We start from the raw sequence: 18985 nt of genomic DNA, 5'->3' as shown, positions 1-18985 counted from the left end.
GTGCATCTGTCTCAGAGGCCTGGCTTGTGACAGCTGTTTAATAAACCACATCGACAGCACACAAGGCTCAAGACAGGAGGAGAGTGAGAACCTCATATTCCATTTCAACTCTGGCGATAACCTCTGAATTCCATTATTTACCATTTTAATACAACCGTTATTATTTTTCCCACCCCCTCCCCCCACCCCGCCCTCCGAGTTTCCTTCTTGCCTTTGATGTAGTCAAATGGTCTTTTGCTCTAGGGTTGGTGGTTTTGTATAGTCAGCCTCTATTCATATGCATAAGCTTACAGCTACTCTAACACTTCAGAAATCTGATCCATCTCTCTTTCTCTTGTCCCACCTCTTCTGCATTTTTGTAAAATCTCCCCTTGGCAGAGAAAAGGCCACATCTCTTCGCTGCCTCTGCCCTGCCTCTCCCGATTCAATTATGGAGATGCATTATAGTTGAGTGTGGAGGTGGTTATCCTCTCAAGGACCTTACATATTCCCATTCATTGGAAAGAGAGCTGTGTGTGTTGGGGGAGGGGGGGGCGGTGAGGAAAGAGAAGGAGGTGGTGCCTGCCATGATTAAACGCTCTGGAAAGCCAGCTTCTGATACAGACTTTGCTTCCAGCACAGAGTCAGACACGACTGAAGCGACTTAGCAGCAGCAGCAGCAGCAGCAGCAGCAGTATCTTCCAGGCGGTAAGAAATGCATCTTCACATTTACAATAGAAGAGATGGATAGCGAATCTCCAGGCATAGCATTACCCCCAAGAAGAGTTCCACTTTCTCCAGGCATGTAAAGGCAATCTTGCTGTCTCTCCTGGGGTGGGGCTGACAAAGCTGAATTCCCCCCAGCAAAGATCACGTGCAGGAGCACGTGCAGTTTGAGGAAACTCCTGTTTCAGCCGCCCCACGTGAACTCTTGGTTATTCGTCATTTTCTACAGCTCACAGCGGAACCGGCCAGGACAGAGTGCCAGATTGCTGGTGGAGGCCCAGCTCCAGTCAAGCGCTGGCATCACATCCAAACAGGTTGAAATGAGGTTTCAAAACTACCTGTGAGCAAGAAAGATGAGGCGGAAAGTCGCTGATGCCAGCAAAAATACCACAGTGATAGCTGATCGGGGAAGGGAGCGCGGGCAGACGGAGCTGTTTAAAACATTTAAAACATGCTCCTCTTGAAGCCTGTGGCTCCCTTGTCTCCCTCAACTCTCTCTTTTATTAACTTCGCCTCTTTTATGAGTAGTTTAATAAAACTATTTTCTAGTCTGTGCGGGGAAGATCATAAACACTCCTGCTTTAGAAAAATAATAACAAGATTCTGAGGATATCCAGAAGAGAGTGAGTAGCCAGGATGGGGTGGGGGGGGGGGGGCGGGGATGAGCAGTAAATGGCACCACCTAAGGGCTCCTGTTACCTGGAGGCCTGCGTAAGCCAGGCACGAGGGTCCCTTCTGAAAAGCCTGTGGACATGGTGTGAAAGAAGGGATACGTTTTTTAGGCCTGGGAAGGAAGATAATCTTTTATGACTCCTAATTTAATGTGTTTATATCCAGTGATTTATCGTCTAATCCCTGGGCTTTGCCTGAGGTCACAAGAGTCCCATCTTATTCCGTGTGCAGAATGCGGTTGAACAGGGAGAGGCAGCCTGGTCTGAAAGCCCACTCTCTACTCTGAACTGTTAGGCCACCCAGAGACCCGAAGACCCCTCAAGAGAGTTAATGAAGCAGCTGTTCTCGCTCCCTGACACCCAATATCTAGTTCATCAGCAAATCCTGTTGGCTCACTTTTAAATATATTCCAAATCAAATCACTTTTATTATCTCTTCTGTTATCGCTCCAGTGTGTGTTAGCCTCTCGGTTGTGTCCGACTCTTTGTGACCCCATAGACTGTAGCCCACCAGGCTCCTCTGTCCATGGGATTCTCCAGGCAAGAACGCTGGAGTGGGTTACCATGCTCTTCTCCAGAGGATCTTCCCAACCCAGGGATCAAACCTGGGTCTCCTGCATTACAGGTAGATTCTTTATCTTCTGAGCCACCAGGGACGCCCCAGGTATGGTGCAAACCACCCTTATCTTTCATCCATACTGTAACAGGGAAGAATAAATCTGAACCCCCCACCCCCCGTACTGGACCTATATCTTTTACTTTTAACATCTGTATTCTATTGCTTTTGCTTCTAGTCAAGAATATTGCCTGTAGCCTGAAATATATAGGGTAGCCCATTCTCAAGGCTCTGACCTTTAAGGGTATAACACTTTTCTATTCATATAGAGATAAAAAGTCATAGAACAGAAAATAAAAGATGCCTTGTTGGAAGTTTACAGGGACATCATATCCTGACATGCGTGTACAAGCTTCAAGAACAAAGGGTTCTGACACCAAGAAGTCTGCAGCAACCAACCGCACTTCCTTCCTTTTTCAGTCTAAAAGTCTGATTTCTGACTTGGGTAAGATGGTTCTTTGGGACATGAGTTCACCCTCTTTTCTCCCGGCTGGCTTTGCAAATAGTCACTATTTCTTGCCCCAACAACTTGTCTCTTGATTTATCAACCTATTGTGCAGCGAGCCGTACCAGCTTGGCCTGAGTGACAGTTGGCTACGGGAGCCACAACCCGAGCTTTCTGCTTCACTTGTGCTCCCTCCTCCCACTCCACCTTTCTGTTTATGCTCCACAGCAGAGCCCAAGGCAGCCCATGGGGTCCCCCACAGCCACCACTGGGTCCCAGGTCCCTCCTTTGCTTCCTGCATTTTCTCCATATTCCCTCTCACTCACCGTTGAGTCAGCTGTCTTGGCCTCTTAGAGAGGTCTCTGGGGGAATGGCAGGACTGCCCCACCTCAGGGCGTTTGCCATCATCCATGCCTAAGCCTAGAACACTCCCCAGACATCCTCATCATTCTTTTTCTTCAAGTATATCCGAGTCTCACCTCCTCGGCAATACTTTTCTTGATCACCCAGCTTAAATCTGCAATGACCGTGCCAGTGTTCTCTCTCCACTGCATCTACTTTATTTTCTCTGTAGCATTTATCACAGCCTAACACATAACATATTTAATCCACTCCCTGATCTGTACATTGCATAAAGGCAGGATTTTTATCTGTTTTGTTCATGTTGTATTCTCAATGTCTTAAAGAGTGCCTAGCACATAATATGTGTTTAATATGTATTTTGGAGAACGGTTGTCATGCCTATTCTTTGGTTAAAATTCTGAAAAGTTGGGAGTAAAGGTTACTTCTGCGTGCATTGACGGTGCAGGGCGCACAGATGTCTTGGGGCTCCAGGAACCGGCTCTCCCTGTGACATGGGTGTGCGGTGATTGGGTCAGAGAGCTTTTCCGATCTCTCAAGAGTACGGGTCAACTGCTGACCCAGACCTTGGGAAGCTGGTTTTCAAGTTTAAAAGAAGGAAATAAAAAACACACCCACTGTATTCCAATCATTCATGCTTAATGAAAGAATACCTCTCAATAGTTGGGGAGAAACCTTCATTTAACTCTGTGGCACCATTCTGGAACAAAAAGCAGCTAACCAGCCAGAAACAGCATCACCATCCCGGCTTCCCCACTCTCATTAACTACTGTGTTCTTGTCACTACAGGATCCTCAGGGTGGCCTTGCAGAGAGCAGTGACAGAAGCAGCTGCTGAAAGATACACGTGAAGCCATTCAGAAGGAGATTTTATAGCATGGATTCCCAAGGCTTTACTGGAGAAGCTCAGGAGTCAGAGACTTTGCATTAATTGTTCTGTCTTGGCTGCTTTTCCTTAATACTCACGTGGCCTGGATAAAATGCCTAATCTCTCATCCTACCTTATTGACCCAGTGATGAGTATCACAGCTCAAAGTCTAGAACCTGGACCTGCCGTTGACTTATATGACAGCTTCTCCACTTGCTGCTCTTTAAAATTTAAATTGAAGAGTAGAATTGACCAAACTCTCCCCACACCAATAGAAGATCTCAGGATCTGTTTCAGCCTGGAGTTCCAGAGTCTGCAGAGGACACAGGGATGGTATGGTACTGACTCTTAAGGGAGATGATTAGAATTAAGAGCGATCCAAACTGACAGCATCTAGAGATGGCGATGGTAGCCAAAGAGAAGGTCTAGATGTCAGTGGTCTAGAGGTGACAACTCAGTGAAAGAAAACAGAAATAAGCAATAGGTCTTGAAGGGTGATAAGGAAGACAGAAACCTGGAGCCTGAGTCTCCTGCATCCTCTCTCTTGGAAGGTAAAGGACCTGTTAAAGGAACTAAGTGTACTCAGACAGGAACAGGCAACACTTAGCCAAGTTTGGAACAAATTTAATGAGCGATATAGGGTTGTCATTACTTAAAATTCTGAGAAACCTGTGTGTGGGTAAGAAGCAACAGTTAGAACCTTACATGGAACAACAGACTGGCTCGTCATTGGGAAAGGGGTAGGTCAAGGCTATAGATTGTCACCCTGATTTTTTAACTTATATGCAGATTACATCATGCAACATGCCAGGCAAGATGAAGCACAAGCTGGAATCAAGATTGCCAGGAGAAATATCAACAGCCTCGGAGATGCAGATGGTACCATTCTAATGGCAGAAAGTGAAGAGGAACTAGAGAGCCTTTGGATGAGGGTGGAAGAGGAGAGCGAAAAAGCTGGCTTAAAATTCAACATTCAAAAAGCCAAGATCATGGCATCTGGCCCCATCACTTCAGGGCAAATAGATGGGGAAAGAGTGGAAGCAGTGACGGATTTTATTTTCTTAGACTCCCAAACCAATGTGGACAGTGATTGCAGCCATGAAATTAAAAGATGATTGCTCCCTGGAAGGAAAGCTATGACAAACATAGACAACGTGTTAAAAAGCAGAGACATCACTTTGCCAAATAAGGTCTGTAGAGTCAAAGCTATGGTTTTTCTAGTGGTCATGTATGGATGTGAGAGCTGGACCATAAAGAAGACTGAGCACCAAAGAACAGATGCTTTTGAACTGTGGTGTTGGAGAAGACTCTTGAGAGTCCCTTGGACTGCAAGGAAATCCAACCAGTCCATCCTAAAGGAAATCAGTCCTGAATATTCATTGGAAGGATTGATGTTGAAGCTGAAGCTCTAATACTTTGTACACCTGATGAGAAGAACCAACTCATTGGAAAAGATCCTGTTGCTGGAAAAGATTGAAGGGAAAAAGAGAAGGGAGTGGCAGAGGATGAGAGGATTAGATAGTTTCACCAACTCAATGGACATGAGTTTGAGAAAAAAAAAAATCACAACAGCAATCGTGGTGGACGAAGACTGAAATGAGGGCATTTGGGAAACGGAGCTAACAGGACTTTAAAGCTACCTCATTTTGCTACCTTCTCTACTCTAGCAACTGCCTGTTCCGCTGCTCTCATCAGATTTCACTCTGTGCTCTGAAAGCTTTAGTGTTTACAAAACATGGTTATATACATCATTTCATCTTGTCCCTGTCCCTCTGGTTACCCATGGGATGAAAGAAAGGAATTATTTCAGCTGAATCACAAAACATGACCTACTGGTCCCCATTCCAACTGTTTATGGATTGAGTTAAATATTTTTAGTGCAAATAAACAGATTCCCTGATTTGCAAAACACTCAGCCCTAGCTTCGGGCCATCGGATAGAATTCTTCTGTTAAACAGCAAATTCCTGGGGGCAGGAGGTTGAAGCGTGTCACAAGGACATCCTGTTTATCCCTGTAACTCGAGCTCTGCCTAAGTCTCAGCTCATAGAGAGCAGATCCCAGGTTGTGCTTATCTTTCCTCTTCATAGAAGAGGAAGCTCATGAAGGCTCTCCTGACTGAATTTAGTGTATAAATTTCCCCGGGTGAGACTATAAGGAAAGGAAACATGAGTGGGATGAAATAATAGTCTCGGGTGCATGTGCCATGATTTGAAGGGATCTTTTCAGGAGCTTTGTCCATAGTCACATGATGTTACATCTGCTTCCTGCATTCCTCCTCCTGTTCCCAACCTACCCCAAGACATCCTGAAATGTTCCCCGCTCAGCACATGGCAGGAGAGAGTGACTCAGATCTGCACCAGCCTCCCAGCCTTGTAGACACACACAGAGCGCTGCAGGGGAGCAGATGCCTTTGTCTGGCAAGAGCAGACTTCCTCATCCCTGCGACCACCGCACGGCGGCCCTAGGGCTCTTCTGCTCTTGCTTTTGCAGCCCCTCTTGTCAAGGTCCTCAGCTTTGCAGGCTGGTTCACTGCTGTTCCAGGTGTGGATGCCCACTGTGAAATGCCAGCCTCGGTGTCAGAGGCTGCCTCGCCCAGCAAGGCTGAGCACTGCAGGAGTCATGACAATGCCTCTCTCCTCCATTGACTATCATCCTTTCTCAGCTGGGAATGTTGAGAGTGCTTCTTGACCCTCCTCTCTGAGAATCAGAGCTCATATCCCATAGTCTTGTCGTGTGTTCGGTCGCTCAATCCTGTCCAACTCTTTGTGACCCCATGGATGGTAGCCCCCCAGGCTCCTCTGTGCACAGAATTCTCCAGACAAGAATACTGGAGTGGGTTGCCATTTCCTCCTCCAGGGATCGAATCTGTGAATCTTGTATCTCCTGTATTAACAGGTGGATTCTTTACCAGCTGAGCCACCTGGGAAGCCCAACCAATTGTCTATCTGGACTCAAAGACAGTCCAAGGCATTGGGTGGAAGGAACACATCCATTATCACTACCACCTTGCCCACACCCCTCATCTCTGACCCTGGAAACAGCTTTCTCCTTAACAGGTAAGGAGGAGCAGAATTTCTACCCTAAAATGTCTCTTTGGTAGAATTATCTCGAACTGATTATTTTTAAGAAACTGCAGTTATGGAAAAAGACCTGAAAAATGGTTAAAAATTACTCTTTTGTAAGACATGTATGTTCATAAAGGAAATTCTTCTGTAAGGATGTCTCCTTGTCTGTACCAGAAGCAGAGAATGCTTCTAACCTTCTAGAGACTTTTACCCATGGAGAAGGCGATGACTTATACCTGCGAAACAACCTTATCCTGTTCACTGTGCTGACATGGGTCAGTTCGGGGAGTTACTCGGTTTTCCTGGAGATCTCCCATGTACATAGGAGGAACACACGACATTTCTCTTATCTTTGTTTTTCTGTTTATCTGTCTTTTATTACAGGGAGGTCTTAGCCATGACCCTAAAAGGGGAAATTATTTTTCTACCTGATGCAGGCCTCTCCCTTCTCGTTGAATCACTCACTGGAACTGCTGTCTGAGGAGTGACCGGCTCCATAAACCCCACCAGGGAACCAGTTGGCTGCAACATCCTCTCAGGATTCTGACAGTGACTCACAGGCCTTCAAACTGCAAAGCACTCATCCTCTCCTCCCCGCCCCACCCAGCTTGTACAATCTGTAAGACTACTGAGGACCTGTCTTCAGAGGTGATAGAGGAAGCGGACCCCCCACCTCTAACCCCGATGATTCACAAGTCGTGGACTTTCAGGTGCAGCCACCAGTTCTCCTGAACTTCCATTCCTTTCCTTAGGTATTTGCAGAGTTTTGTCAGTAACCTAAACAACTGGCCTCCAGACTTGCCCCTTTCTGAAAGGATCAATCCAGGGCTATTCTAAAACTGAACTTGCTTAGAATAGCAAGTTCCACTTCCTGGAACTAGCTGCTCTTAATGAAAAGACAAGCTCATGTGTTTTCAGTTCTCCTGTCTTGCTGAAGGCTCTCTTGAGAATCTTTCATGAATCCTGACCCATTTCATTTTCAGACTTGTCCAAGACTTTGAGAATTACTCATTTTTGGTGTGCAAAGGTGCACAGGAAACACTAAGGACAGGCTAAGCAAGTAAAATGTTCTGATCTTCCGCAAACGGAACCTGTAGGAAAATCTTACCAAAGCACTTGCTTCCTCTGTTAAAGCACAGCCCTCCCATCCACAAGGTGTCAGCAGGATAATTTGCGATAATGATGTTATTCGAGTCCAAGAGGAAACAAACAGGCCAACAGTGAACTGGATAATTAAGGAAGATTCCTTCCTCATAGTCCTGCTACCGAGTTGGTCGACTATACCTCCACCAGTGTCCTAGACCAAGCTGAGACCCGCTGTCTCAGCCAGGGAGGTTCTTTTTCTGATTGGGTTCCTGCAGTCAATAACAAAACCAATTCTGAGACTGGAACAGTGCAACCTTTATTCAAAGGATGAAGAAGCAGCAACCTAGTTTGCAAATGAACTTCTCAACCCAATTCAGGTGGAGACACCAAATACATAGGAGGGTGAGGGAAAATGGAGGGAACTGGAAAGAGTGGGAGGAACACTCATGAATTATCCAAGAACAGGGGCATGGTTTGGATCCAGAAATAATGCAATCCTCCTTTTCAGTCATTGCATGGGGTTTTTCAGATGTTGTCATGACAATCGTCAGCTATCAGGGCACTGACTGGTGTGTTCAGTTAAGTTCAGTTTAGTCGCTCATTCGTGTCTGACTCTTTGCGACCCCATGGACTGCAGCACGCCAGGCCTCCCTGTCCATCACCAACTCCTGGAGTTTACTCAAACTCATGTCCATTGAGTCGATGATGCCGTCCAACCATCTTATCCTCTGTTGTCCCCTTCTCCTCCTGCCTTCAATCTTTTCCAGCATTAGGATCTTTTCAAATGAGTCAGCTCTTTACATCAGGTGGTCAAAGTATTGGAGTTTCCACTTCAGCATCTGTCCTTCCAATGAATATTTAGGACGGATTTCCTTTAGGATGAACTGGTTGGATCTCCTTGCTGTCCAAGGGACTCTCAAGAGGCTTCTCCAACACCGCATTTCAAAAGCATCAATTTTTCAGCGCTCAGCTTTACAGTCCAACTCTCACATCCATAAGTGACTACTAGAAAAACCATAGCCTTGACTAGACGGACCTTTGTTGGCAAAGTAATGTCTCTACTTTTTAATATGCTTTCTAGATTGGTCATAACTTTCCTTCCAAGGAGGAAGTGTCCTTTAATTTCATGGCTACAGTCACCATCTCAGTGATTTTGGAGCCCCCAAAATTTAGATGCCAGTGCATTACAGTGAGCGTATAATGAGGCTCAAGGTACACCGGAAGTCAAATCTTCCACTATCTTGGACCTAGTTGGTTCTAACGAGTCCTTATTTTTTTCTCTTTGCGGCTTTCTGCTGAAACTTGGATAAGAGTAATTGGTTCCCACTTGAGGGAGAGGCAGGGGTAAGATTCTGGGGCAGGCAGCCTTAATAACAGTCCTTCAGAGAGATGTATTTCTGCTCGGCTGTGGCCTGTCCACATAGATTCCTTGTTACCTGGAAAGCAGATCAGAGAATGAACAGCATCGTTCAATGAAGTGGAAAAAAGAAATCAGCAGATCAGCCGTTGTCTTATTGCACTTCTGCCTTTTACTCCCTAAGAAAGCAGCAGAGAAATGCCATTCCTTATTCCTTCCTGTAAGTCCTGGAACAGGTAGTCCGCAGTTCCCAAACAGAGCTCCTGTGCTTAAGTCCGACATGGAAGTCACTTGAGAACACTCTGTCCCTGATTCTGATCTTTCCTCCTGTCAAAGTGACAGTGACATTAACAAGTGCGCACAGAGGGGGGCTTTGTGCCAATTAACAATTTCTCATTAGCTTAATTAGGGGACACATGTTTTTAATCACAGCTAAGAAAGTGGAATGATTGAAGAATTGATTCTGAGCTTTTGAAAGCATCCCTGGCAGTGCCTGGAATTTAATTCTGCAGATGTGCTTGAAAAGAGACAGAGGTAGAAAAGAGACAGCCTTAAATGGCATGGCCTCACTGAGCATAATAGGAGAATACCAGATAAACAGAGTAAGTGTTCCGTTTTGGATCTGAGACAATCTTTTCCAGGCTCTCTGAAGAACGAAAGGCCTTGCCCTCTCAGTTTATGTTATATGAGATATCTGTGTAGGACAATTTTCTTTTTGTTTCCATTAACTTCTTATCCCTATGTTGCAAGTAAACAGGTCTGATGCTCGCGGAGATGGTCAGATAATGTGGGTAGTTTAGATGCAGCTGAGGGGAGCTGATAGTTGCTCTAGTTGAATTGAGTGTAAAATTTGGACTTTATGGATTACTTGGGAAGTCTGAATTTGCAAAACCTCTTTCCCTCAGAAAATGGTTTGACTTATGGTTTTGCATGCTTGTAACCTGAAGATGGGTAACCGTCATGGTCTATATATCACCCAAAAGACCAGTCATTCAGACCATGCAATCCATGGGCTCTTGAAAGAATTTTACTACACACAACATTGATTTAAGCATCTATCTTGTTTTTCACTCTACACAAGGCAGTAAAGACATGATCCTTACCATTTAAAAATGCAGTAGGCTAAAGCTTCACTAATTATACTTTAATAAAGTATGCAAACAGATTCCTTCTTTGCAAAATGCAGTCTTTACTAGTATAATTCTTTTGAAAATAATTTTTCTGATTTCAAAAAGCAATGTATTTTAATTGCATACAAATTGGAAAGTTCAATAAAAAATAAAGATGAAAAAAGTTACATAATCCCACCTACCCAGATGTTAAGTCCTATTTACAGTTTAGTGTATAGCCTATTTTACACTATATATTTTCTAATAAAGTGGAATTATGTTGCACTTATGGCTTTAAAACACACTTTTGCACTTAGTATATCATCATTATCTCCCCACATCATTAAATATTCTTGTACAGCATGATTTTTAATGACTGCATAGTATTCCAGCTCATGAATTTGTTACATTTATGATCAGACGTAATGGATATTTCCATTTTTGTTATTATAAGCTATGATAAAATGGCTGTGCTTGAATGTAAATCTTCTCAAGCAGCTATGATCATCTCATTTGAATAAATTTCTAGAGGTGGAATTGCTGAGTCAAAAATTATGTGCATTTAAAAGACTTTGGAACATATTGTCAAGTTTTTCCTCAGAAAAGATTCCCAGAATCAATAATTCACATCCCTAGAACCAAAAGCATGGGAAAAATAAGTAAAATTTTTAACAAATATAGTACAAAAAGTGATATCTCACCATTATTTTTACTTGTAATTCTGACTACCAGTGAGATCAGATAGTTTCTCTTGCATATTGAGTGCATTTCTTTTTGTGAACTGTTAAATCATACCCTTCTCTCAGTTTACTCCTGGGGTACTCATCTTTTGAATGTTCACTTGTAAGAGTTATTACATATTGAACCATTTTCACGTAGCCTCAACAGTATCTTTCTTCCAGCTTGCTACTTCCTTCCCCCTACCCCTACAGATGGTGTGTTTTGTTGTTGTTTTTTACATAAAATTTTAACGTTATTTAAATTAAATTCATTTTTCTATGATTGCTCTTTCTGTCCTTTAGTGTTTAGAAAATGTTTCCCATTCTGAGATTTTGTAATCATTATAGTTGATACTTTCTTTTTTTTTCCTTTTAAAAATTCATCTGTAATTTAGTTTTGTAGGCAGCACTGGTAGTGTTCTATTTTATTTTTTCTTTGAAAACTGCCAATTAGCCCAACGGTATTTATGAAATTATTCAGAATTTCCCTAAATATGTTCCAGGGAATACTATTACTGTATGATTTTGAAATAGAAAAAAAAAAGTTCAGATACTTATATATTTGAGATATGCTGAATAATCTTCTTCATTAAGATTCACATAGCATATTTCTTTTTAAAGGTTTCCAAAAGTCCTGCAGAATAAAATACCTATTTTATCTTGCTTTACCTAGAATTACACATTTAGCTATGCAATCCTTGTACTAACAGCATCTGTTAACATCAAAGAAATTAATGTTCCATAGAAGACAAAATGAGTGTATAACTTGGAAGGTCAAGTAGCCACTTTTATCAAATGCTAGTGTTTGAAGAGGTCCAGCATGCATGTAGTACCCTTGGGTTCTAAATAGCTTGAGAATAAGGATTATTGGCAATTTATTATTGGCAATAAATGTATTAGAGGATGTAACGCTGTTGGGAGAGCCAAATGGGCCCTGCCAACTGAGCATCAAAATTCAAGGTAGTTGCTTAGTCCTCTCTCCAAGGACTGCCTTCCCAAGTAGGACTTAAAGACTGGAGGCTGTAGCTGTGCCCAAGAGACAAAAGGAGAGTGTTGAGTCTAGCAAGCCTGTCTCATCCTTTGGAATTCTACTGATTAAGTCAATTACTCCCTTTTCCCTTGGTGTAAAGAGTAGACGCTAGAGCAAATCCCTTCACAAGGGATCCAGGGAGTGGGAAAAAACACATTCCTCATTCACATTGCTCTACATCCATTGGATTTCACCGTACGGAGAAAAGCGTGTGGCTGACTCCCCAGGGAGGCGATCTATTGGGAGAACTCTGGGTCTACCTTCCTTAGGCTGTTATCTCCAACACTGACCACTACTCTTTTGTGCATTTTATCTGGAGAGAGTTTAGATTTAGTTTCCAGAAAGCTCTGAAATGGATCAAAATAGTACATGAATCAAATCAATTTCAAGCCCTCCCTCCATGTTGAAAACTCCCTATTTTATTTCCCATCCTAAGTTATATCTAGCTACATTGTCCCATGTACATTATCAGAGATTCTGCTAGGACACTAAAAACAACATAAAGTTGCTCCAACAATAAGATAAATAAAAGGCTTTAATAATAAAACATCAACAACATTTAGGTGACCCAAATTTGATGCAAAGCCTTCTCCTATTTTCAGACTTCCAAGGAGTTAAATCTTCTGGCAAATGAAAATCTAAAAATGTTAAAACATGAAGTCAGGATAAAACATATTCTCATGCCATTTTTTTTTTTTTTGCTGTTTACTTATTAAGTTTTATAATAAGTCTAGCTATCAGCTAGTACAAACTTACCATATTCTTCTTCAAAATTATCTTAGCTACAATTCTATAGGCTCTTCTAGAAAAACGTTAAGACCATTTTATCTAGTCAAAACTACAAGTAACTTGTATTTATTTCATAAAGTTAATTTTATTTATTTCATAAGTTAATCTGAGAAGGAATGACCGTATTGGACTTTTCTATGCAAAAACGTGAACTAGCTCTTAGCATAAAAATGTTCAAGTATCATTAGATGCTCTATTCATTCAAATAAATGTGTTAATCACAAAAATCATTCCCAGGGCTAATTTCTTACCTTTGTTTTTTTTAGGGATAATGTCAGCAAGCATAAAAGGAAACCAGTAGGTAGGAACTGTCAGATAGCAACAGTTATATTTGATGCAATGTAGGAGAAGGAAATGGCAACCCACTCCAGTGTACTTGCCTGGAGAATCCCAGGGATGGGGGAGCCTGGTGGGCTGCCATCTATGGGGTCGCGCAGAGTCAGACACAACGGAAGCGACTTAGCAGCAGCAGCAGAGGCAGCAGAACCAAAATAATGACAACTTGGGAAGGCAGGCCTTAGCTATATAAGACACAAATCACAACAAAGGTATTTGAATAGTGTGTCCCAATTAATAGATTTTCTTTAATTTTAATTAAACTTCAGTTCAGTTCAGTTCATTTCAGTCGCTCAGTTGTGTCCGACTCTTTGCGACCCCACGAATCGCAGCACGCCAGGCCTCCCTGTCCATCACCAACACCCGGAGTTCAGTCAGACTCACCTCCATTGAGTCAGTGATGCCATCCAGCCATCTCATCCTCTGTGGTTCCCTTCTCCTCCTGCCCCCAATCCCTCCCAGCATCAGAGTCTTTTCCAGTGAATCAACTCTTCGCATGAGGTGGCCAAAGTACTGGAGTTTCAGCTTTAGCATCATTCCTTCCAAAGAAACCCCAGGGCTGATCTCCTTCAGAATGGACTGGTTGGATCTCCTTGCAGTCCAAGGGACTCTCAAGAGTCTTCTCCAACACCACAGTTCAAAAGCATCAGTTCTTCGGTGCTCAGCCTTCTTCACAGTCCAACTCTCACATCCATACATGACCACTGGAAAAACCATAGCCTTGACTAGATGGACCTTTGTTGGTAAAGTAATGTCTCTGCTTATCAATATGCCATCTAGGTTGGTCATAACTTTTCTTCCAAGGAGTGAACGTGAACGTGAACGTGAAGTCACTCAGTCGTGTCCAACATTTTGCGACTCCATGGACTGTAGCCTACCAGGATCCTCTGTCCATGGGATTTTCCAGGCAATAGTACTGGAGTGGATTGCCATTTCCTTCTCTAAGGAATCTTCCCAACCCAGGGATCGAACCCGTGTCTCCCTCATCGTAGACAGATGCTTTACCATCTGCGATCTCAGCCAAAAGGCTGAGAAAGTAAGCATCTTTTATTTTCATGGATGCAGTCACCCTTGGCAGTGATTTTGGAGCCCCCCAAAATAAAGTCTGACACTGTTTCCCCTGTTTCCCCATCTATTTCCCATGAAGTGATGGGACTGAATGCCATGATCGTTTTCTGAATATTGAGCTTTAACCCAACTTTTTCACTCTCCTCTTTCACTTTCATCAAGAGGCTTTTTAGCTCCTCTTCATTTTCTGCCATAAGGGTGATGTCATCTGCATATCTGAGGTTATTGATATTTCTCCCGGCAATCTTGATTCCAGCTTGTGTTTCTTCCAGCCCAGCGTTTCTCATGATGTACTCTGCATGCTGCTGCTACTGCTAAGCCGCTTCAGTCGTGTCCAACTCTGTGCGACCCCATAGACGGCAGCCCACCAGGCTCCCTCGTCCCTGGGATTCTCCAGGCAAGAATACTGGAGTGGGTTGCCATTTCCTTCTCCAGTGCATGAAAGTGAAAAGGGAAAGTGAAGTCACTCAGTCGTGTCTGACTCTTAGCAATCCCATGGACTGCAGCCTTCCAGGCTCCTCCATCCATGGGATTTTCCAGGCAAGAGTATAGAAGTTAAATAAGCAGGGTGACAATATACAGCCTTGATGTACTCTTTTTCCTATTTGGAACCAGTCTGTTGTTCCATGTCCAGTTCTAACTGTTGCTTCCTGACCTGCATATAGGTTTCTCAAGAGGCAGGTCAGGTGCTCTGGTATTTCCATCTCTTTCAGAATTTTCCACAGTTTATTGTGATCCACACAGTCAAAGGCTTTGGCATAGTCAATACAGCAGAAATAGATGTTTTTCTGGAATCTCTTGCTTTTTCCATGATCCAGTGGATGTTGACAATTTGATCTCTGGTTCCTCTGCCTTTTCTAAAACCAGCTTGAACATCTGGATGTTCACGGTTCACATATTGCTGAAGCCCAGCTTGGAGAATTTTGAACATTACTTTACTAGTGTGTGAGATGAGTGCAATTGTGTGGTAGTTTGAGCATTCTTTGGCATTGCCTTTCTTTGAATTTGGAATGAAAACTGACATTTTCCAGTCCTGTGGACACTGCTGAGTTTTCCAAATTTGCTGGCATATTGAGTGCAGCACTTTCACAGCATCATCTTTCAGGATTTGAAACAGCTCAACTGGAATTCCATCACCTCCACCAGCTTTGTTCATAGTGATGCTTTCTAAGACCCACTTGACTTCACATTCCAGGATGTCTGGCTCTAGATTAGTGAGCACATCATCGTGATTATCTTGGTTGTGAAGATCTTTTTTGTACAGTTCTACTGTGTATTCTTGCCAGCTCTTCTTAATATGTTCTGCTTCTGTTAGGTCCATATAATTTCTGTCGTTTATCAATCCCATCTTCACGTGAAATGTTCCCTTGGTATCTCTAATTTTCTTGAAGAGATCTCTAGTCTTTCCCATTCTGTTATTTTCCTCTATTTCTTTGCATTGATCACTGAAGAAGGCTTTCTTATCTCTTCTTGCTATTCTTTGGAACTCTGCATTCAGATGCTTATATCTTTCCTTTTCTCCTTGGCTTTTCGCTTCTCTTCTTTTCACAGCTATTTGTAAGGCCTCCCCAGGAAGCCATTTTGCTTTTTTTGCATTTCTTTTCCATGGGGATGGTTTTGATCCCTGTCTCCTGTACAATGTCACAAACCTCCGTCCATAGTTCATCAGGCACTCTATCTATCAGATCTAGTCCTTTAAATCTATTTCTTACTTCCACTGTATAATCATTTGATTTAGGTCATACCTGAATGGTAAGTCTGAATTTGGTAATAAGGAGTTCATGATCTGAGCCACAGTCAGCTCCTGGTCTTGTTTTGTTGACTGTATAGAGCTTCTCCATCTTTGCCAGGCCTAACCTAGACCAATCAAGTCAACTCCTTCTGGGGCAAGGTAGATGCATGACTTTTAAATCATCCTCAACTCCATGGGACATACCCTTGCCAATATCTTTGATAGTTCTTTTTCCATGTATGTTCCCCCCAAATCCAGAATCTTTTCACTCTCCCATGTTACCCTTGGAATTCTCTAAGACTCTTGGAGTTAGAAGATTCTAAATTTTCATTATTTCTTAACCTCTGCCCAGTATTTCACCCTCTCAAAGAACCTGAGCTACATATTCCTTGGCAGATGGGCATCACTAAATGATTGAATGTCTTGAGTGACTGAGGACTTACCACCCCTTGTGCTAGACCATTGCATTATGGATGGGGTCAATTGCTCAAATGTATGTTCTTATGTTGTTACAAAATATATCCTTGGAACTAAAATCCAGCTAGTCCTAGACTTCCCTCTAAAAACTAATGAAATAAACCTAATCTCTCCCACTGGCAGCCCTATAAAAGCTTAAAGGTATCAGTCATGTCCTTCCTAAGGTGTTTTGTTGCCCTTAGCAAAATCAGATTCTACCACTGCTCCCTAGAATGATAAGATTTATAGATCTCTCCTAAGCCAGTTTAACTTCCTATGAACATCCTATAGTTGGCCAAATCTTTAAATGCAATACCCTACATTGAAAAAAGCATTCTAAGGGTTATCTGAGAAACCTCATACACATGTAATATTCATCCTAAAACTAAGTGGAACATACTCTAGATGAAATTCTTAAGGATTTAAAGTCTTAAGGTTGTAAAGGATATAAGGATTTAAATGGGCCTTCACTTCAGTTCAGTTCAGTTCAGTTCAGTCACTCAGTCGTGTCCGACTCTTTGTGACCCCATGAATCACAGCACGCCAGGCCTCCCTGTCCATCACCATCTTCCAGAGTTCACTCAGACTCACGTCCATCGATTCGGTGATGCCATCCAGCCATCTCATCCTCGGTCGTCCCCTTCTTCTCCTGCCCCCAATTCCTCTCAGCATCAAAGTCTTTTCCAATGAGTCAACTCTTCACATGAGGTGGCCAAAGTACTGGAGTTTCAGCTTTAGCATCATTCCTTCCAAAGAAATCCCAGGGTTGATCTCCTTCAGAATGGGTTGGTTGGATCTCCTTGCAGTGCAAGGGACTCTCAAGAGTCTTCTCCAACACCACAGTTCAAAAGCATCAATTCTTCGGCGCTCAGCTTTCTTAAAGACTCTCAAATGCATATGTCAAAAGATTTGCATCTGGGAAAGTAATGTGTTTATCCATAAAGTGAAAGTCACTCAGTTGTGTCCAACTCTATGACCCCATGGACTGTAGCCTGTCATGTTCTTCTGTCTGTGGAATTCTCCAGGCAAGAGCATAGGAGTGGGTAATTCCCTTCTCCAGGGGATCTTGACCCAGGGATCAAACCTGGGTCTCCTGCCTTATAGGTGGGTTCTTAATCATCTGAGTCACCAGGGAGGCCCATAAAGGCAAGGGGAAAAAATGAAAAGTTTAGACTACTTAAAAAGGACTAAATTAAATATAGATTTATTTAAAATATACATGATTATTTTAATTTGCTAGAGCTGCCATAACAAAACGTCACAGACTGAGCAGCTTATGGCCCGGATCTCCTGGTTCTGGATGCTAGCAGTCCAAGATCAAAGGATGGGCTGGTTTGGTTTCACCTGGGGCCTCTGTCCTTGCCTTGCAGGTGGCCTCCTTCTGGTCATGTCTTCACTTGATCTTTCCTCTGGGAGTCTGTCCAATTTCCTCTTCTTACAAGGATACCAGTCAGATTAAGGCCCAGACTTAACAGCCTCATTTTAATTTGATCACCTGCTTAAAGGCTCTAACTCCAAATATAGTTACATTCTGAAGCCCTGGGGGTTAGGGCTTGGACATATGAATTTAGGGGTACACAGTTAGGTCCATAGAAATGACCATTTTTGTCATTTTTCAGTCACTAAGTCATGTCCAACGCTTTGCAACCCCATGATCTGTAGCACGCCTGGCTCTTCTGATCTCCACTATATCCCAGAGTTGGCTCACATTCATGTCCATTGAGTCAGTGATGCCATCCAACCATCTCATTCTCTGCCACATCCTTCTCCTTTTGCATCCAATCTTTCCCAGTGTCTGGGTCTTTTCCAGTGAGTCAGCTCTTTGCATCAGGTGACCAAAGTCTTGGAGCTTCGGTATCAGTTCTTCCAAAGAATAAGCATGACTATAGGTATATTTTATATATATGTATGTCATATATTATAGCTTTTTATATATGTCATGTTACTGTTTTTAGAATATGTCATGTGTTATTGCTTTTATTATGTTTTTAAAGCATTTTATTATGTTTATTATTATTGTTTTAAGCTCAACATTCAGAAAACGAAGATCATGGCATCCAGTCCCATCACTCCATGGGAAATAGATGGAGAAACAGTGGAAACAGTGTCAGACTTTATTTTTTGGGGTTCCAAAATCACTGCAGATGGTGATTGCAGCCATGAAATTAAAAGACGCTTACTCCTTGGAAGAAAAGTTATGACCAACCTAGATAGCATATTCAAAAGCAAAGACATTACTTTGCCGACTAAGGTCCATCTAGTCAAGGCTATGGTTTTTCCTGTGGTCATGTATGGATGTGAGAGTTGGACTGTGAAGAAGGCTGAGTGCCGAAGAATTGATGCTTTTGAACTGTGGTGTTGGAGAAGACTCTTGAGAGTCCCTTGGACTGCAAGGAGATCCAACCAGTCCATTCTGAAGGAGATCAGCCCTGGGATTTCTTTGGAAGGAATGATGCTAAAGCTGAAGCACCAGTACTTTGGCCACCTCATGAGAAGAGTTGACTCATTGGAAAAGACTCTGATGCTGGGAGGGATTGGGGGCAGGAGAAGAAGGGGACGACCGAGGATGAGAT

At 42.8% G+C, this 18985-nt stretch overlaps 1 long non-coding RNA gene across 1 annotated transcript; it reads left to right on the top strand.

Annotated features, from left to right (window-relative positions):
- The first annotated feature begins 2269 nt into the window (after positions 1 to 2269).
- LOC138415924 (uncharacterized) lies at positions 2270 to 7955 on the top strand. Its single transcript, XR_011247447.1, has 3 exons — positions 2270 to 2437; positions 3587 to 6721; positions 7168 to 7955. It is a non-coding gene; the product is annotated as an uncharacterized lncRNA (long non-coding RNA).
- The last annotated feature ends 11030 nt before the right edge of the window (positions 7956 to 18985 follow it).

The sequence above is a fragment of the Ovis canadensis genome, chromosome 12, assembly GCF_042477335.2.
Source record: "Ovis canadensis isolate MfBH-ARS-UI-01 breed Bighorn chromosome 12, ARS-UI_OviCan_v2, whole genome shotgun sequence".
Lineage (NCBI taxonomy): Eukaryota > Metazoa > Chordata > Mammalia > Artiodactyla > Bovidae > Ovis > Ovis canadensis.
The sequence above is the reverse complement of the archived record's forward strand: the minus strand, read 5'-3'. Positions and strand labels throughout refer to the sequence as shown.